The 13,410-nt window shown below is 41.3% G+C and overlaps 1 protein-coding gene across 2 annotated transcripts in view; it reads right to left on the reverse strand.

The window, feature by feature from the left end:
* The window catches only part of LOC144958875 (glucokinase regulatory protein-like), a 32,373-nt gene extending 24,386 nt beyond the window's left edge, over nt 1–7,987 (reverse strand). The window contains exon 1 of one of the 2 annotated variants that reach the window (XM_078891143.1): nt 7,932–7,987. The gene's annotated coding sequence lies outside the window, so the exon portion shown is untranslated. Of the gene's footprint in view, nt 1–6,208; nt 6,282–7,931 lie in introns of those variants that run through there. The other variant, XM_078891152.1, reaches the window with a different exon arrangement.
* Nucleotides 7,988–13,410: the final 5,423 nt, after the last annotated feature.

Raw genomic sequence — 13,410 nt, forward strand, 5'->3', positions numbered from 1 at the left:
TTTTATTAAGCTATTAAGCTTAACTGCTGGTCAAAATTACTTCGCGATGGTGGTGAACGAATCGGCGATCTCAAGAAGTGGGTGAGAGAGGGATCTAGATATGACTTTGGGTTTGAAACGAATATTTTTGTGTTCGTGGATAGCTCACACGGTAGAGCCACGCTCTCACCTGCCAGGCGGAGTTGTCGTACCAATAAGGTCGCAGGTTCAAACCCCACCACCGCCGCGAAAAAAATTTTTATTCTCTATTGTCTTCTGGCACTTTTCTACTCACTTCATATCTTGTTGTTACCAACATAAGTGCCTGCTCCACTCACTTTTCTGAATTAAAAATTCACCCCATACACCGGAGCATACTCAATGTCTCAATCGTTTCTATGTTATATGTTTGTGATGAGAATATTGGCTATTAAGCTTAACTGCTGGTCAAAATTACTTCGCGATGGTGGTGAACGAATCGGCGATCTCAAGAAGTGGGTGAGAGAGGGATCTAGAAATGACTTTGGGTTTGAAACGAATATTTTGTGTTCGTGGATAGCTCACACGGTAGAGCCACGCTCTCACCTGCCAGGCGGAGTTGTCGTACCAATAAGGTCGCAGGTTCAAACCCCACCACCGCCGCGAAAAAAATTTTTATTCTCTATTGTCTTCTGGCACTTTTCTACTCACTTCATATCTTGTTGTTACCAACATAAGTGCCTGCTCCACTCACTTTTCTGAATTAAAAATTACCCCGTGTGGTCTCCGGGGTCCCTCAACTGAGAGGGAAAAGAATTGAGCCACCGTAAGCTCATGCGTGTCGTAGAAGGCGACTAAAAGAGCCATTCTGGTTTGGTGGTAACCAACGAAAAACCACCCGACTGGTGAGAGAAAAATGGAGAGACACAGTGGCTCCACAGACCCCCACACCCCAGCCCTTTTTATGAGAATGGCTTCATTCACCCATTTTGCTATTTTTCTTGTCCTGGCAATCATCCCCAAACTTTTTCTCCCCCCAAATCCCAAGAACGTAGTATATAAAAGATGTTTTGAGGAATGACGGTTTCAGTTTAAAGAGAGCAAGGGAAGGCGATGGCATAGCACAAATCCCACCCCCTTTTACCATATTTGAGCTATGATTTCCATTCCATACCCCATTTCCCCAATGATTCCAAATTTCCCTTCCTTATCAAAATTGAGTTGCCAGGACAAAGAGAGAGAAAGAACGGAGGAAAACAAGCCTTCTTAACTGTCTTCTATCCCCCAGTATCTCTATACCCTGTACCGTTGAAATAGGTTCAACGAGGAGATATTCCTTTCCAAATCCTGCACAGCAGGCACCTTTCTGCTGAGGGTGCGCAGTTCCGAGAGGACCCCGATAAGGAGGAGCTATTGATCCTGGAGGCTGAGGGGGGTTCACCTTGCGAGGTGTTTCTACCCCAACACTCCTCTTTGGCTTGACGCTTCTCTAAAGACGGGTGGGTAGCCTACCTTGTAGATGGCCCGAGCTACCCAACGCAGAGATGCCAAATCTATTTTTTGGCACTCCCCTCCATTTAGGCAAAGAGATTGGAAGGACTAGATTTAAAACCATATCTAGTTCCTGTCCCCCATGAAATTTCTTTTTAATCATGGTTTGTCATCTCTGAATCAGCAGTCAGTCTTTGTGCAACGCAAAGATTAGGGTCAATCCGAGAGAAAGGCCTGGAGGCGGGACGTCCCCCAACTCCACCCCTCGAGTCCTTTTTTTTTTTTTTTTTTTTTTTTTTTTTTTTTTCCCAAGGACCATGGAAGGACAAGAGGAGGCCAGACTCGAGGAGTATAGCTTCGGTGAGTGCCTTACCCCCCAAGTGTGGGACTGAGCCGTGCTAGTGGGCACAATATAGCCGGGTTGAATAAAAATTTATATATATCATGGCCAAAAATATGAAAAACTCTCCCCTCAAAGCCCCACCCCAGACAGGTAAAAAAAGAAAAATTACAGCCCCGATGACTCTTGATGACTTACCAGGAATGGCAACCCCAAAATTCTCGCCGTTCCTGGTAATTCAACCGAATGAGGAAAACATCAAACTAAACACTTTGAGTATCTTCACCATCAGCAAGGCACTCAAAGCAAATGGCGCCGGTACACCAAAGGCAGTGAACAGGAACAACTCTGGCACTTTAATGATACAAGTGCAGGGTCGACAAGAGAGTGAGAACCTCTTGAAATGTACCAGATTCTCTGACATCCCAGTCACCGTTGAGGCTCACAGGAGCCTCAATAGGTCAAAAGGTGTCATAAGAAGCAGAGATCTGGTAGGCTGTTCGGAGCAGGAGATGGTTGAGGAACTGGAAGGTGTTGTCGAAGCTCGGCGGGTTAGCATCCGCCGCGGCGACAACACAATCCAGACCAACACCTGGATCCTGACTTTTGACAGCCCGAGACCCCCGTCGAGAATAAGAATTGAATACCTCGACTTGGAGGTTCGGCCTTACGTCCCGAACCCCATGAGATGTTTTAACTGCCACCGGTACGGCCATACTAAAACAAACTGCCGCCGTAAAGCTACATGCCCCCGCTGCGGCAAAGAAGACCACAATGAGGAAAACTGCAAAGTGGACCCTTGTTGTCTGAACTGCCAAGGCAAGCATGCAGCACATTCGAAAGATTGTCCTAAGTGGCAAGAAGAAAAGGCAATCTTGACATACAGAGCCACTTACGGCGGTACGTTTGCTCAGGCAAAAGCAGTGATCTGCCCCCCTCGGCAGGTCGCTGCTTCTGCCAAGAGTTATGCAGAAGTTGCCAGGGCTGCTGGTAATAACCAAAACAGCCATGGCAAAATCGCACAGACTAGAAAAGACAGTCCTCAAAAGAAAAAGCCATCAAGACCTAAAAACAAGGTCGCAAATGTGTCAAAAAATCTTTTTGACACATTGGAGGTTCAAGATGTGGAACCTGCAGCCCCCTCCACATCCACCTCCAAGGCGACCTCCACCCCCCCTCCTTCCCCAAACAAAAAAATTCTCCCCCTCATGGGCGTGGATGTTGGACCCACCCCCCATCTCCATTCCCGTGAGCCCTCTCTATCCCCCCAAAAACAAAACTCCACCCCTTCCCAGAATATGGAGCCACCAACACCAGTCGGGGGATCCACAAATCCCCCTGAGGGGCCTCAAAGCCCCAAAAAATCTAAGAACCCAGAGGGACCTAAAAATCCCAAGGGTTCAAAAAAACTCAGCCCTAAAAAAACCGAGAGGCCCTCCACAGGGCCTCCTTCTCCTATGGAAGTCTCTCCTCCTAGGAGAATAAAAGTAAAAGGGTTGAAGGCAGGCATACTGCCTAACCTCCCCACAAAAAATTAGGATACCTAGTCAGACAAGATTAATTTCCTGGAACATCAGAGGGATCAGATCAAATAGAACAGAATTGGACCTCCTCCTCCAGAGGAATCCTGATGTAGTCTGTCTGCAGGAAACAAAATTACCAGCAGACGACTACACAGTAAAAGGATATACGGCCAATCATCTGATTCACTCTGATGGCCAGATAGCGTGCGGGGGAGTTTCAATTCTCACGAAGAAGAGCACCCCCCACCGCTTGATACCAATGAAAACAAATCTACAGGCAATAGCAGTGAGAGTGACATTGCACAGACCAATCACCATCTGCTCTGTGTACATCCCACCAGATCATCGCCTCCAGTCTGCCGAGCTAGAGGGAGTTCTAAACCAACTCCCCCCTCCCTATGTGATAATGGGAGATTTCAATGCTCACAGTCCTCTCTGGGGAAACACAGACACAAACCAGAGGGGAAAGGCAGTGGAGGCTTTCATAATGAAAATGGATGTATACTTGGCAAACGGTCTCGAGGCAACACGGGTAAATATTCACAATCTTACCACGTCTGCCATCGATCTCACTTTCTGTGATCCTACATTAGCTCCAGATCTCTCCTGGACTGTGATCGATGACGATCACGGTTCTGACCATTTTCCAGTCTGCCTCGACATCACCCCGACTTCAAGGGCCCCACAGCCCAAACGTTGGAGTGTACGGCGAGCAGATTGGGAAACTTTCTCACAGGAGTGTCACAGACTCCTTACGACAGAAGTGGACAGCTATGACAAATTCAAAAATATTTTAACAAATATCTGCAGCTCGACAATACCAACAACCTCTGGTAGACCGAGAAAACACAATCCCTGGTTTTCAGAGGAATGTCGAGCGGCCCTACGGGAGAAGAAAAAAGCATACAGGAAAGCGATGAGATTCCCAATCCCTGAGAATTTCGCAACATTTAGGAAACTACGAGCAAAGTGTAGGAAGATCTTCCGAGAAAACAAACGGAGATCCTTCCAAAACTTTGTCTCAAAAATAAATAGCCAGACACCCCTGAATAGGGTGTGGAAGATGTTACGGAAACTGAAGGGATCCGATAGTGATTCACTAAATCACTTGACACGTCCCGATGGATCCGTGGCTGAAACAGAACAAGAAATTGCCAACACTCTGGCCGAGAGGCTGGCGCACAACTCCTCGTCTGCACACCACACACCACAATTTCTGCGCCATAAACAAAACGCAGAAAACACACCAATAAACTTTACATCTACAAACACTGAAGACTACAACAAACCATTTACACTTGAGGAGTTGGGTGCCTGCCTCCGTGACACAAATGTCACAGCACCGGGTCCTGACAACATCAGTTATGAAATACTCCGACATCTTCCACAAGATAGTCTGGTTGTCCTTTTGAATATCATAAACAAGATATGGACAACACAGACTTTTCCACCTAGTTGGAATCTGGCCACCGTGATTCCAATCCCAAAACCTGGGAAAGACCATTCGGACGCTTCAAACTACCGACCAATCTCCCTCACCAGCTGCCTATGCAAGCTGATGGAGAAAATGGTCAACAAGCGTCTGATGTTCTACTTGGAACACAACAACTCCCTCTCCGACCTCCAATGTGGCTTTCGAAAGAACAGATCAACTGTTGATCACCTTGTTCGACTAGAGAGCTTCATTCGTGAGGCCTTTGCCAAAGGTGAGCACTTGGTAGCAATCTTCTTTGACCTTGAGAAGGCCTTTGACACAACTTGGAAATTCGGAATCCTCAAAGATCTGCACAATCTTGGTCTACGAGGAAACCTTCCAATGTTTGTCAGAGCATTTTTAAACAACAGATCCTTTCAGGTCAAAGCAGGATCCACCTTTTCTGATCCATTTGATCAGGAAGAGGGAGTTCCACAGGGTAGCATTCTGTCTCCCATTCTGTTTGAGATTAAAATAAACTCAATAGTGAATGCAATGAGACAAAATGTTGACTGTTCCTTATATGTTGATGACTTTCTTGTATGCTATCGAAGTAAATCGAGTATGGACACCATTGAGAGACAGTTACAACTCCAACTAAACAAACTGTCGGAGTGGGCAAATCTCAATGGTTTCTCCTTCTCCCCATCAAAAACAGTAGCTGTCCACTTCTGCCGAAAACGCACCTGCATTAGACAGCCTGACCTTTATCTCAACAATTCCAGAATTGAGGTAAAGGACGAAGCCCGATTCCTGGGTTTGATCTTTGATAGGAAACTAAATTTCCTCGCCCATATCAAAGATCTCAGACTGCGATGCATGAAAGCAATGAGAATAATGAGAGTTCTGTCGAGCATGGAATGGGGTTCGGACACAAACACTCTTCTAAAGATATACCGAACCCTTATTCGATCAAAACTGGACTACGCATCTTTTGTATACGGCTCTGCAAAACCATCCTACTTAGGCATGCTGGACCCAATTCATCATCAGGGACTGCGCTTGGCACTCGGGGCTTTCCGCACTTCTCCAGTGGCAAGCCTTTATGCTGAGGCAGATGAGCCACCTCTCCATCTCAGGAGGAAAAAACTGGCTCTCCAGTATGTTACTAAGGTCACATCGCTGCACGACAACCCAGCACACAAACATGTACACTACACGAATAGGACACTAGAAGAAAAATTTCGCAAGCACCCAAAAATGACACCACCATTAGGTTGCAGAATAAAAAAAGACATCGCAGACATGAACATCAGTCTAGATAGGATACATCCATACGTCCAGGCAAAGACACCACCATGGTCCATACATAGACCAAACATAAATTTGGACCTAACAAAACTGGAAAAATCACAAACAGACCCACATATTTACAAACAGACACTAAAAGCAATATTACAAACATACAAAAACCATACTCACATATTTACGGATGGTTCAAAGAGCGCAGATGCAGTAGGATGTGCCTATCACTCATCGGAAGGCACAGGATCACTTCGCCTGGATAGAAATGTTTCGATCTTTACAGCGGAATCGAGAGCAATCCTAAATGCTCTCCGTTTGGCTGAGAGATCGAATAAAAATAAATTCTTGATCTTGTCTGACTCGCTGTCCGTACTTAAGGGGATCTCAAATTTTTATTGCACCGATCCAAGACTCATAAGTATCTTGGAAGGTGCAAATAAATTATTTATTAAGAAAAAGAAAGTTTGTTTTCTCTGGGTACCTAGTCATGTGGGTATCCAGGGGAACGAAGAAGCGGATCGACTGGCAAAAGAGGCGGTGAGCCAAGAATTACAAGAGGGCAGTAAAATCCCACACGCGGATTTAAAGATCAATATAAAAAAACATGTCCGAAAGGAATGGGAACGATCCTGGAGTCGAGATGTACATAACAAATTAAAACAAATTAAAAGTAACCTCGGCCCCAGACCCAACTCGGGGCTAAAAAGAAGAGACGAGGTAAAAATAACTCGACTCCGGATCGGACATACTGCCCTCACTCACCGTTTCCTTCTGGAGAGGGATGAAAAACCCCTCTGCAGAACATGTAACTGTGACCTGACAGTTCAACACATTTTAATTGAATGTACAGAATTAGAACAGATAAGGTCACAACATTATGATAACAGAGACTTGAAGTCTCTGTTCCAGTCGGTCGATCCGCTTACAATTTTAAAGTATCTGCAGGAATGTGAACTCCTGCAGAAATTGTAAATAGATATTTTATTTAACAAACATGTAACTATTATGATTTTATAAAGATTTTATTACAACAGTACACGTTTTGATCAGCTATGGCCCCTCAGGGCCGATAAAAGATTGATAAAAGACAGAAACGGGCGCTTAAATGACCTAAATAGTGTCGAAAGCGCCGTTAAACACCTAAAAACAAAAACAATGAATTAAAAATTCACCCCATACACCGGAGCATACTCAATGTCTCAATCGTTTCTATGTTATATGTTTGTGATGAGAATATTGGCTATTAAGCTTAACTGCTGGTCAAAATTACTTCGCGATGGTGGTGAACGAATCGGCGATCTCAAGAAGTGGGTGAGAGAGGGATCTAGAAATGACTTTGGGTTTGAAACGAATATTTTTGTGTTCGTGGATAGCTCACACGGTAGAGCCACGCTCTCACCTGCCAGGCGGAGTTGTCGTACCAATAAGGTCGCAGGTTCAAACCCCACCACCGCCGCGAAAAAAATTTTTATTCTCTATTGTCTTCTGGCACTTTTCTACTCACTTCATATCTTGTTGTTACCAACATAAGTGCCTGCTCCACTCACTTTTCTGAATTAAAAATTCACCCCATACACCGGAGCATACTCAATGTCTCAATCGTTTCTATGTTATATGTTTGTGATGAGAATATTGGCTATTAAGCTTAACTGCTGGTCAAAATTACTTCGCGATGGTGGTGAACGAATCGGCGATCTCAAGAAGTGGGTGAGAGAGGGATCTAGAAATGACTTTGGGTTTGAAACGAATATTTTTGTGTTCGTGGATAGCTCACACGGTAGAGCCACGCTCTCACCTGCCAGGCGGAGTTGTCGTACCAATAAGGTCGCAGGTTCAAACCCCACCACCGCCGCGAAAAAAAATTTTATTCTCTATTGTCTTCTGGCACTTTTCTACTCACTTCATATCTTGTTGTTATCAAAACAAGGCAATGCAGCAACCACCACTTTCTTGTCTGACCTGAGGTTCAAAGTTCAATTGACTCAACCTTTGACTGTTGACATAGAAAGAGACAAATGACCATGACCTAACTTTATGTCATGTTAAAATCCAAACTTGCAGAAGAACAATAAAAGTGCAGTAGACACTTTAAATTCTGTCCATGTTGTGCATTTGGGGTGTTTCGGATAAAATCAATCAAAACCTGCGTCGTTTACAACATTTATACAGCTAAATAAATGTAACAACCGTCAGCAACGACCAACTTGGCGAATGGGCACAATGGCGGGAATATTGTAGTCGAATATTCTTGCCGATTCCTACCAACAACTGCCGCGATATTTTCCTCCAAAAAGAGCGTGTTTTGGGGCGGCGGTTCCTTCTTTCTTTTTTTTTTTTTTAATTTATTTATTTCTATCAGAAGAAGAAATTACATAAAACCGCAGATTGCGTGGGTTTTCCTCCTCCTCCTCCTCCTCCTCCTGAAATAGTATAATGTGCCAAGCCGATGAAGGTTGATTTTCTGTTACTACCACATCGCACCTTTTCGGATTTTTATCTTGAAATGGTTGGCATTTGATTCTGTACAGCCTGTTGGGGGTGGGGTTATAAATGTAGCTACCCCATGAGCATTGTTTTACATACATGCTCATAATATTTTATTTCCTTCTCTTTCTTTTTCTCTTCTTCTTTTCCCTCCTCCTCCTCCTCCTCCTTCTTCTTCGCCGCCGCCGCCGCTGCTTCCTCTTAACTTGTTTGTTTTGTTTCTTTAAGTAATTATGATCCACCGCCTCGAAGCGGTATTTTTAAAAAATAGAAACGGAGGGCTGATGATGCTTTCCTAACGATACTTTATTATTATTATTATTATTATTATTATTATTATTATTATTATTATTATTATTATTATTATTATTATTATTATTATTATTATTATTATTATTATTATTATAATCAACATCATCATCATCATCATCATCATCACCATAAACAACAACAACGACGACGTTGACGACGACGACAACAGTAGCAACAGCCGTAACAACAGCAGCAGAAGTATCATTTTTGTCATTATACCTGGCCTTAAGAAAAAAATATTAAAGATTACAAAAATGAAAAACTTTCACTAATTCACTTTCAGCTCAATGTTTTACAATTTTTTTCGTTTTTGATGATTATAAAATGCATTTAATCCATAATACCACATGTGTAGCTTGTGTAGGTGCTAGTTCAACGTTCAGTCAACAACACTTGGGATCGTGGATAGCCCAAACGGTAGAGCTACGCTCTCACCGGCCAGGCGGAGTTGTCGTACCATTAAGGTCGCGGGTTCAAACCCCCATCACCGCCGCGAAAAATTTTTTATTCTCTATTGTCTTCTGGCACTTTCCTACTCACTTCATCTCTTGTTGTAGTCAACAACACTGCTTTTTTCATCAATGCAATGAGTGTAATATGCCTTTTTTGGTGATATCATGGAGGTAATGAATCACCTCTTTATTTCTCGGATCTAATTGAATGGCGTTGTGAGTTTAAGACTGCCTCCACACCACAGCAACACAAAATGAATTTGAAGATTTAATGAGAACATTATATGGATTTATGTTTGACAATCCATTTTCAGAGTAGCTCATCTTATCCCTCTGTAGCCCAAAATTATTTACATTTCATTCAGAAAACGTTTCATGTTAGGGGGTACTGACTGTGTCTTCTATCACCCATTATCTGTTTTCCAACTTGCTTTCTGTCTTTGTCTTGGAATGAGATTACTTGGTTTTGTCCTGGCCCTGGCCGGACACCTTGGCTGAGAGGGAATCAGTCAAATGTATAGTTATTGTTTTGGGAGATGATATTTTTTTCCTTGTAAATCATCTCTCTGTTATGTATTATTATTATCATATTTGTTGTTTTGAATTTATAATGTACGCATTTGAGTGTATTCCTCTTAGTAGGGACCTGTGATCGTGTCTGGATTAGACTTTTAGGTGATCTCAAACTAAGTACATTGATGGTATGCTCTTGGAAACTACATCAATTCCCAATTTGTACCATTCACCTTCGCCTTACCTTTTCTTTTGTGCTTAATTGTAATTCTAGAACTTTTTACTATCCCATTTTCTTCCTTTTTACTGGTGCTTATATGACCTAAATTGTGTTGCAAGCGCCGTAAAACCCTTAAAAACATATAAACAAACAAGCATTCATTTGCACTATCACTATCACCCTTAAGATATTTGTCACTGTCTATAACTATGGATAGAACGAAGTTGACATCACTCGGGTCTTTGTTATTGTTTTTTGCCATCCACGTTTATGAGTAATTCTCACTAAACTGTATTATCTAGACTATAAACGTTAAAAGTTACACCAAGTTTGTGTGTGGGTCCGTTATATTTCCAGAATGCAATGTTGTGAGTGTCTGAACCAAGCGCACAGCGTCTATATACATAGTCCGTTTCAAAATTAGTAATCACACTCTTGGGCTCGTGTCATTAACACTGTCTCAAAAATTTCGTCGTAATTTGACGAGATGGCTTTGGGCCAACCCACGTCGGAGACTGATTCCAACGACCCGGCACTGTCGTCCTCTACCGTCTTCCGGATAAAGACGTCGGGCACGGACAAAATTAATGTTCTTGGTTACACATATCTAGATAGTTTTGTGTGTTGGTCCGTTATACTTCGGGATGGCAATGTTGTGAGCTTCTGAGCCAAGTGCATACTATATAGATAGTATGCATTTGGCTAAGAAGTTCACAACATTGCCATCCGGAAGTATAACTGGCCAACACACAAAATTGTGTGTAACCATTATCGTTTATAGTCTGGTTAATACGGTTAAGTGAGAATTACTCATAAACGCGGATTGCAAAAAAAAAAAAAAAAACAATAACAAAGACCTGAGTGACGTCATCTTCGAACTATCTATACATAAACGCGCAATGTAACACAGAGTTATGTGAGTTGGTATAGATAGAATGAAGTTGACGTCAATCGGGTCATTGTTATTGTTTTTTGTTTTGTTTTGTTTTTTTTGCCATCCACGTTTATGAGTAATTCTCACTTAACTGTATTATCCAGACTATTAAAGTTCATGGTTACACAGTGTTTCGTGTGTTGGTCCGTTATACTTCCGGGTGGCAATGTTGTGAGCTTTTAAGCCAATCGCATACAATCTATATTATAACCAGCTGCGGATGTTGTGAGTATTTACCCTAACATAACATAAATTTAATAACCGTCTTTGAGTACAACACCTGTCAACCGAAGCAATCAGTCACAAAGATCCTGAGCATTACTCACAATTTTCACACAGGCGAATGAAAAAATGCACGGTGTCGTCAGGTGTCCGATGAACTTCTTTCATCAATGTAATTAAAATATTGTAATAAATTATACTCACAAACTTTGGGGCCGACCGATTCGGCTGATGGCATTACAAAAGGTAAGCAAGAACTAATAATAATAATAATAATAATAATAATAATAATAATAATAAATAATAATAATAATAATATAATAATAATAATAATAATAATAATAATAATAATAATAATAATATATAATAATAATAATAATAATAATAATAAGAAGAAGAAGAAGAAGAAGAAGAAGAAGAAGAAGAAGAAGAAGAAGAAGAAGAAGAAGAAGAAATGCAAAGTTATGCACCTAGGAAACAACAACAGCCAATATGTCTACAGGATGAAGGATAGTAATAATAATAATAATAATAATAATAATAATAATAATAATAATAATAATAATAATAATAATAATAGATCTTTATTGTCCATAAATATGGCAATTTGTCATTTAGTTACACTTGTTATAATGTTAAACGATAACTAAGATTGAACAGATATTTCACTCCTACTTATTCTCTCTCTCTCTCTCTCTCTCTCTCTCTCTCTCTCTCTCTCTCTCTCTCTCTCTCTTTTTTTTTTTTTTTTTCTTTCTTTCTTTCTTTCTTTCACACGTGCGATATACACAACATAAACATATTCATTTCGTTTTAAGGGAGCTGAAATAAAATTGGAAAGTATTTTATGTGAAAAAGACCTTGGTGTTTATGTGGACGCCAAATTGAATTTTAGCCAGTACTGTGAAAAGACTGTTAACAAAGCAAATAGAATCATGGGACTTGTCAGAAGATCTTTCGACTATATAGACAAACCCATAATAACCACTCTTTTTAAAAGTCTAATACAATCACACTTGGAATATGGAAACTGTGTATTGTCCATCAGATGCTTTACTAATTGAAAATGTCCAACGTCGAGCCACCAAACTTGTTCCCGATATTTCAAACCTCAGCTACGAAGATAGACTCAGAGCATTAGACCTCCCTAGCCTTATGTACAGAAGACTAAGAGGAGATCTAATTGAAACTTATAAATTGACCAACGGTCTCTACAAAGTAAACGTAGAAGATTACCTCACATTTAACAAGGACAAAAGAACAAGAGGCCACTGTTATAAACTTGCCAAACAAAATTGCCGTTTAATCATCCGAAAAAAATTCTTTAGTCAGCGATTTGTTGAAACATGGAATAGCCTTCCTGAAAAGTATAGTTATAGCGCCAAGCATAAACAGCTTTAAAAGCCTGCAGGATCTATAATACCGCACCGATTTCCCATTGAAGCCAGCCTTTCGACCTCCACAAGTTGGTGGAGACCGATCCAAAGACCATCAACGGACCACCGGCCCTCTAACATGAACTCATACTCAAGAATAATAATAATAATAATAATAATAATAATAATAATAATAATAATAATAATAATAATAATAATAAGAAGAAGAAGAAGAAGAAGAAGAAGAAGAAGAAGAAGAAGAAGAAGAAGAAGAACAACAACAACAAAACAACAACAACGATGATGATGATGATGATGATGATGATGATGATGATGATGATGATGATGATGACTGGTCAACGAAAGCTGTGACTCAGTGTCATAGAGCACCGAATCCAATCCAATCCAGTCCAATAAGTGTAGATGCACCCGGTTGGTAAAATATGCACAGTGTAGGTAAGGTATACCTGCCCATTGTAAACTTTTTAAAATGGTTACCAAGATGTAGTCTAAGTGGTCTTGTGGTATGACACTCGCCTTCAGATCAGAAGGTCCTGGCTGCGAGTCCCGCACTGAGCGGCGCATAGTTGAGTCATTGGAAAAAGGCTCTTCATTCACATTCTTTCATCGTTGTCAGTTGTAAAATGAGTACCAGACTGTTCAACTATAAATAGAGTTTGCTTCTCTTATCCTTCTGGGCAGGTCGTTCCACACAAGGGGGCCCGTGTTTGTAAAGGAACGGCCGTCATAACAATTTGATATCAAACCTGCAAATAAGTGCACGTTGACGTACCCTGATAATTTATATTTAATTTACTTTCTTTTTAGGAATGTTCCGTTGCGCGATTACTCCACTGCTGTATCGC

Source organism: Berghia stephanieae, chromosome 1 (assembly GCF_034508935.2).
Source record: "Berghia stephanieae isolate SIO BIC M18660-M18661 chromosome 1, UCSD_Bste_1.3, whole genome shotgun sequence".
Classification (NCBI taxonomy): domain Eukaryota; kingdom Metazoa; phylum Mollusca; class Gastropoda; order Nudibranchia; family Aeolidiidae; genus Berghia; species Berghia stephanieae.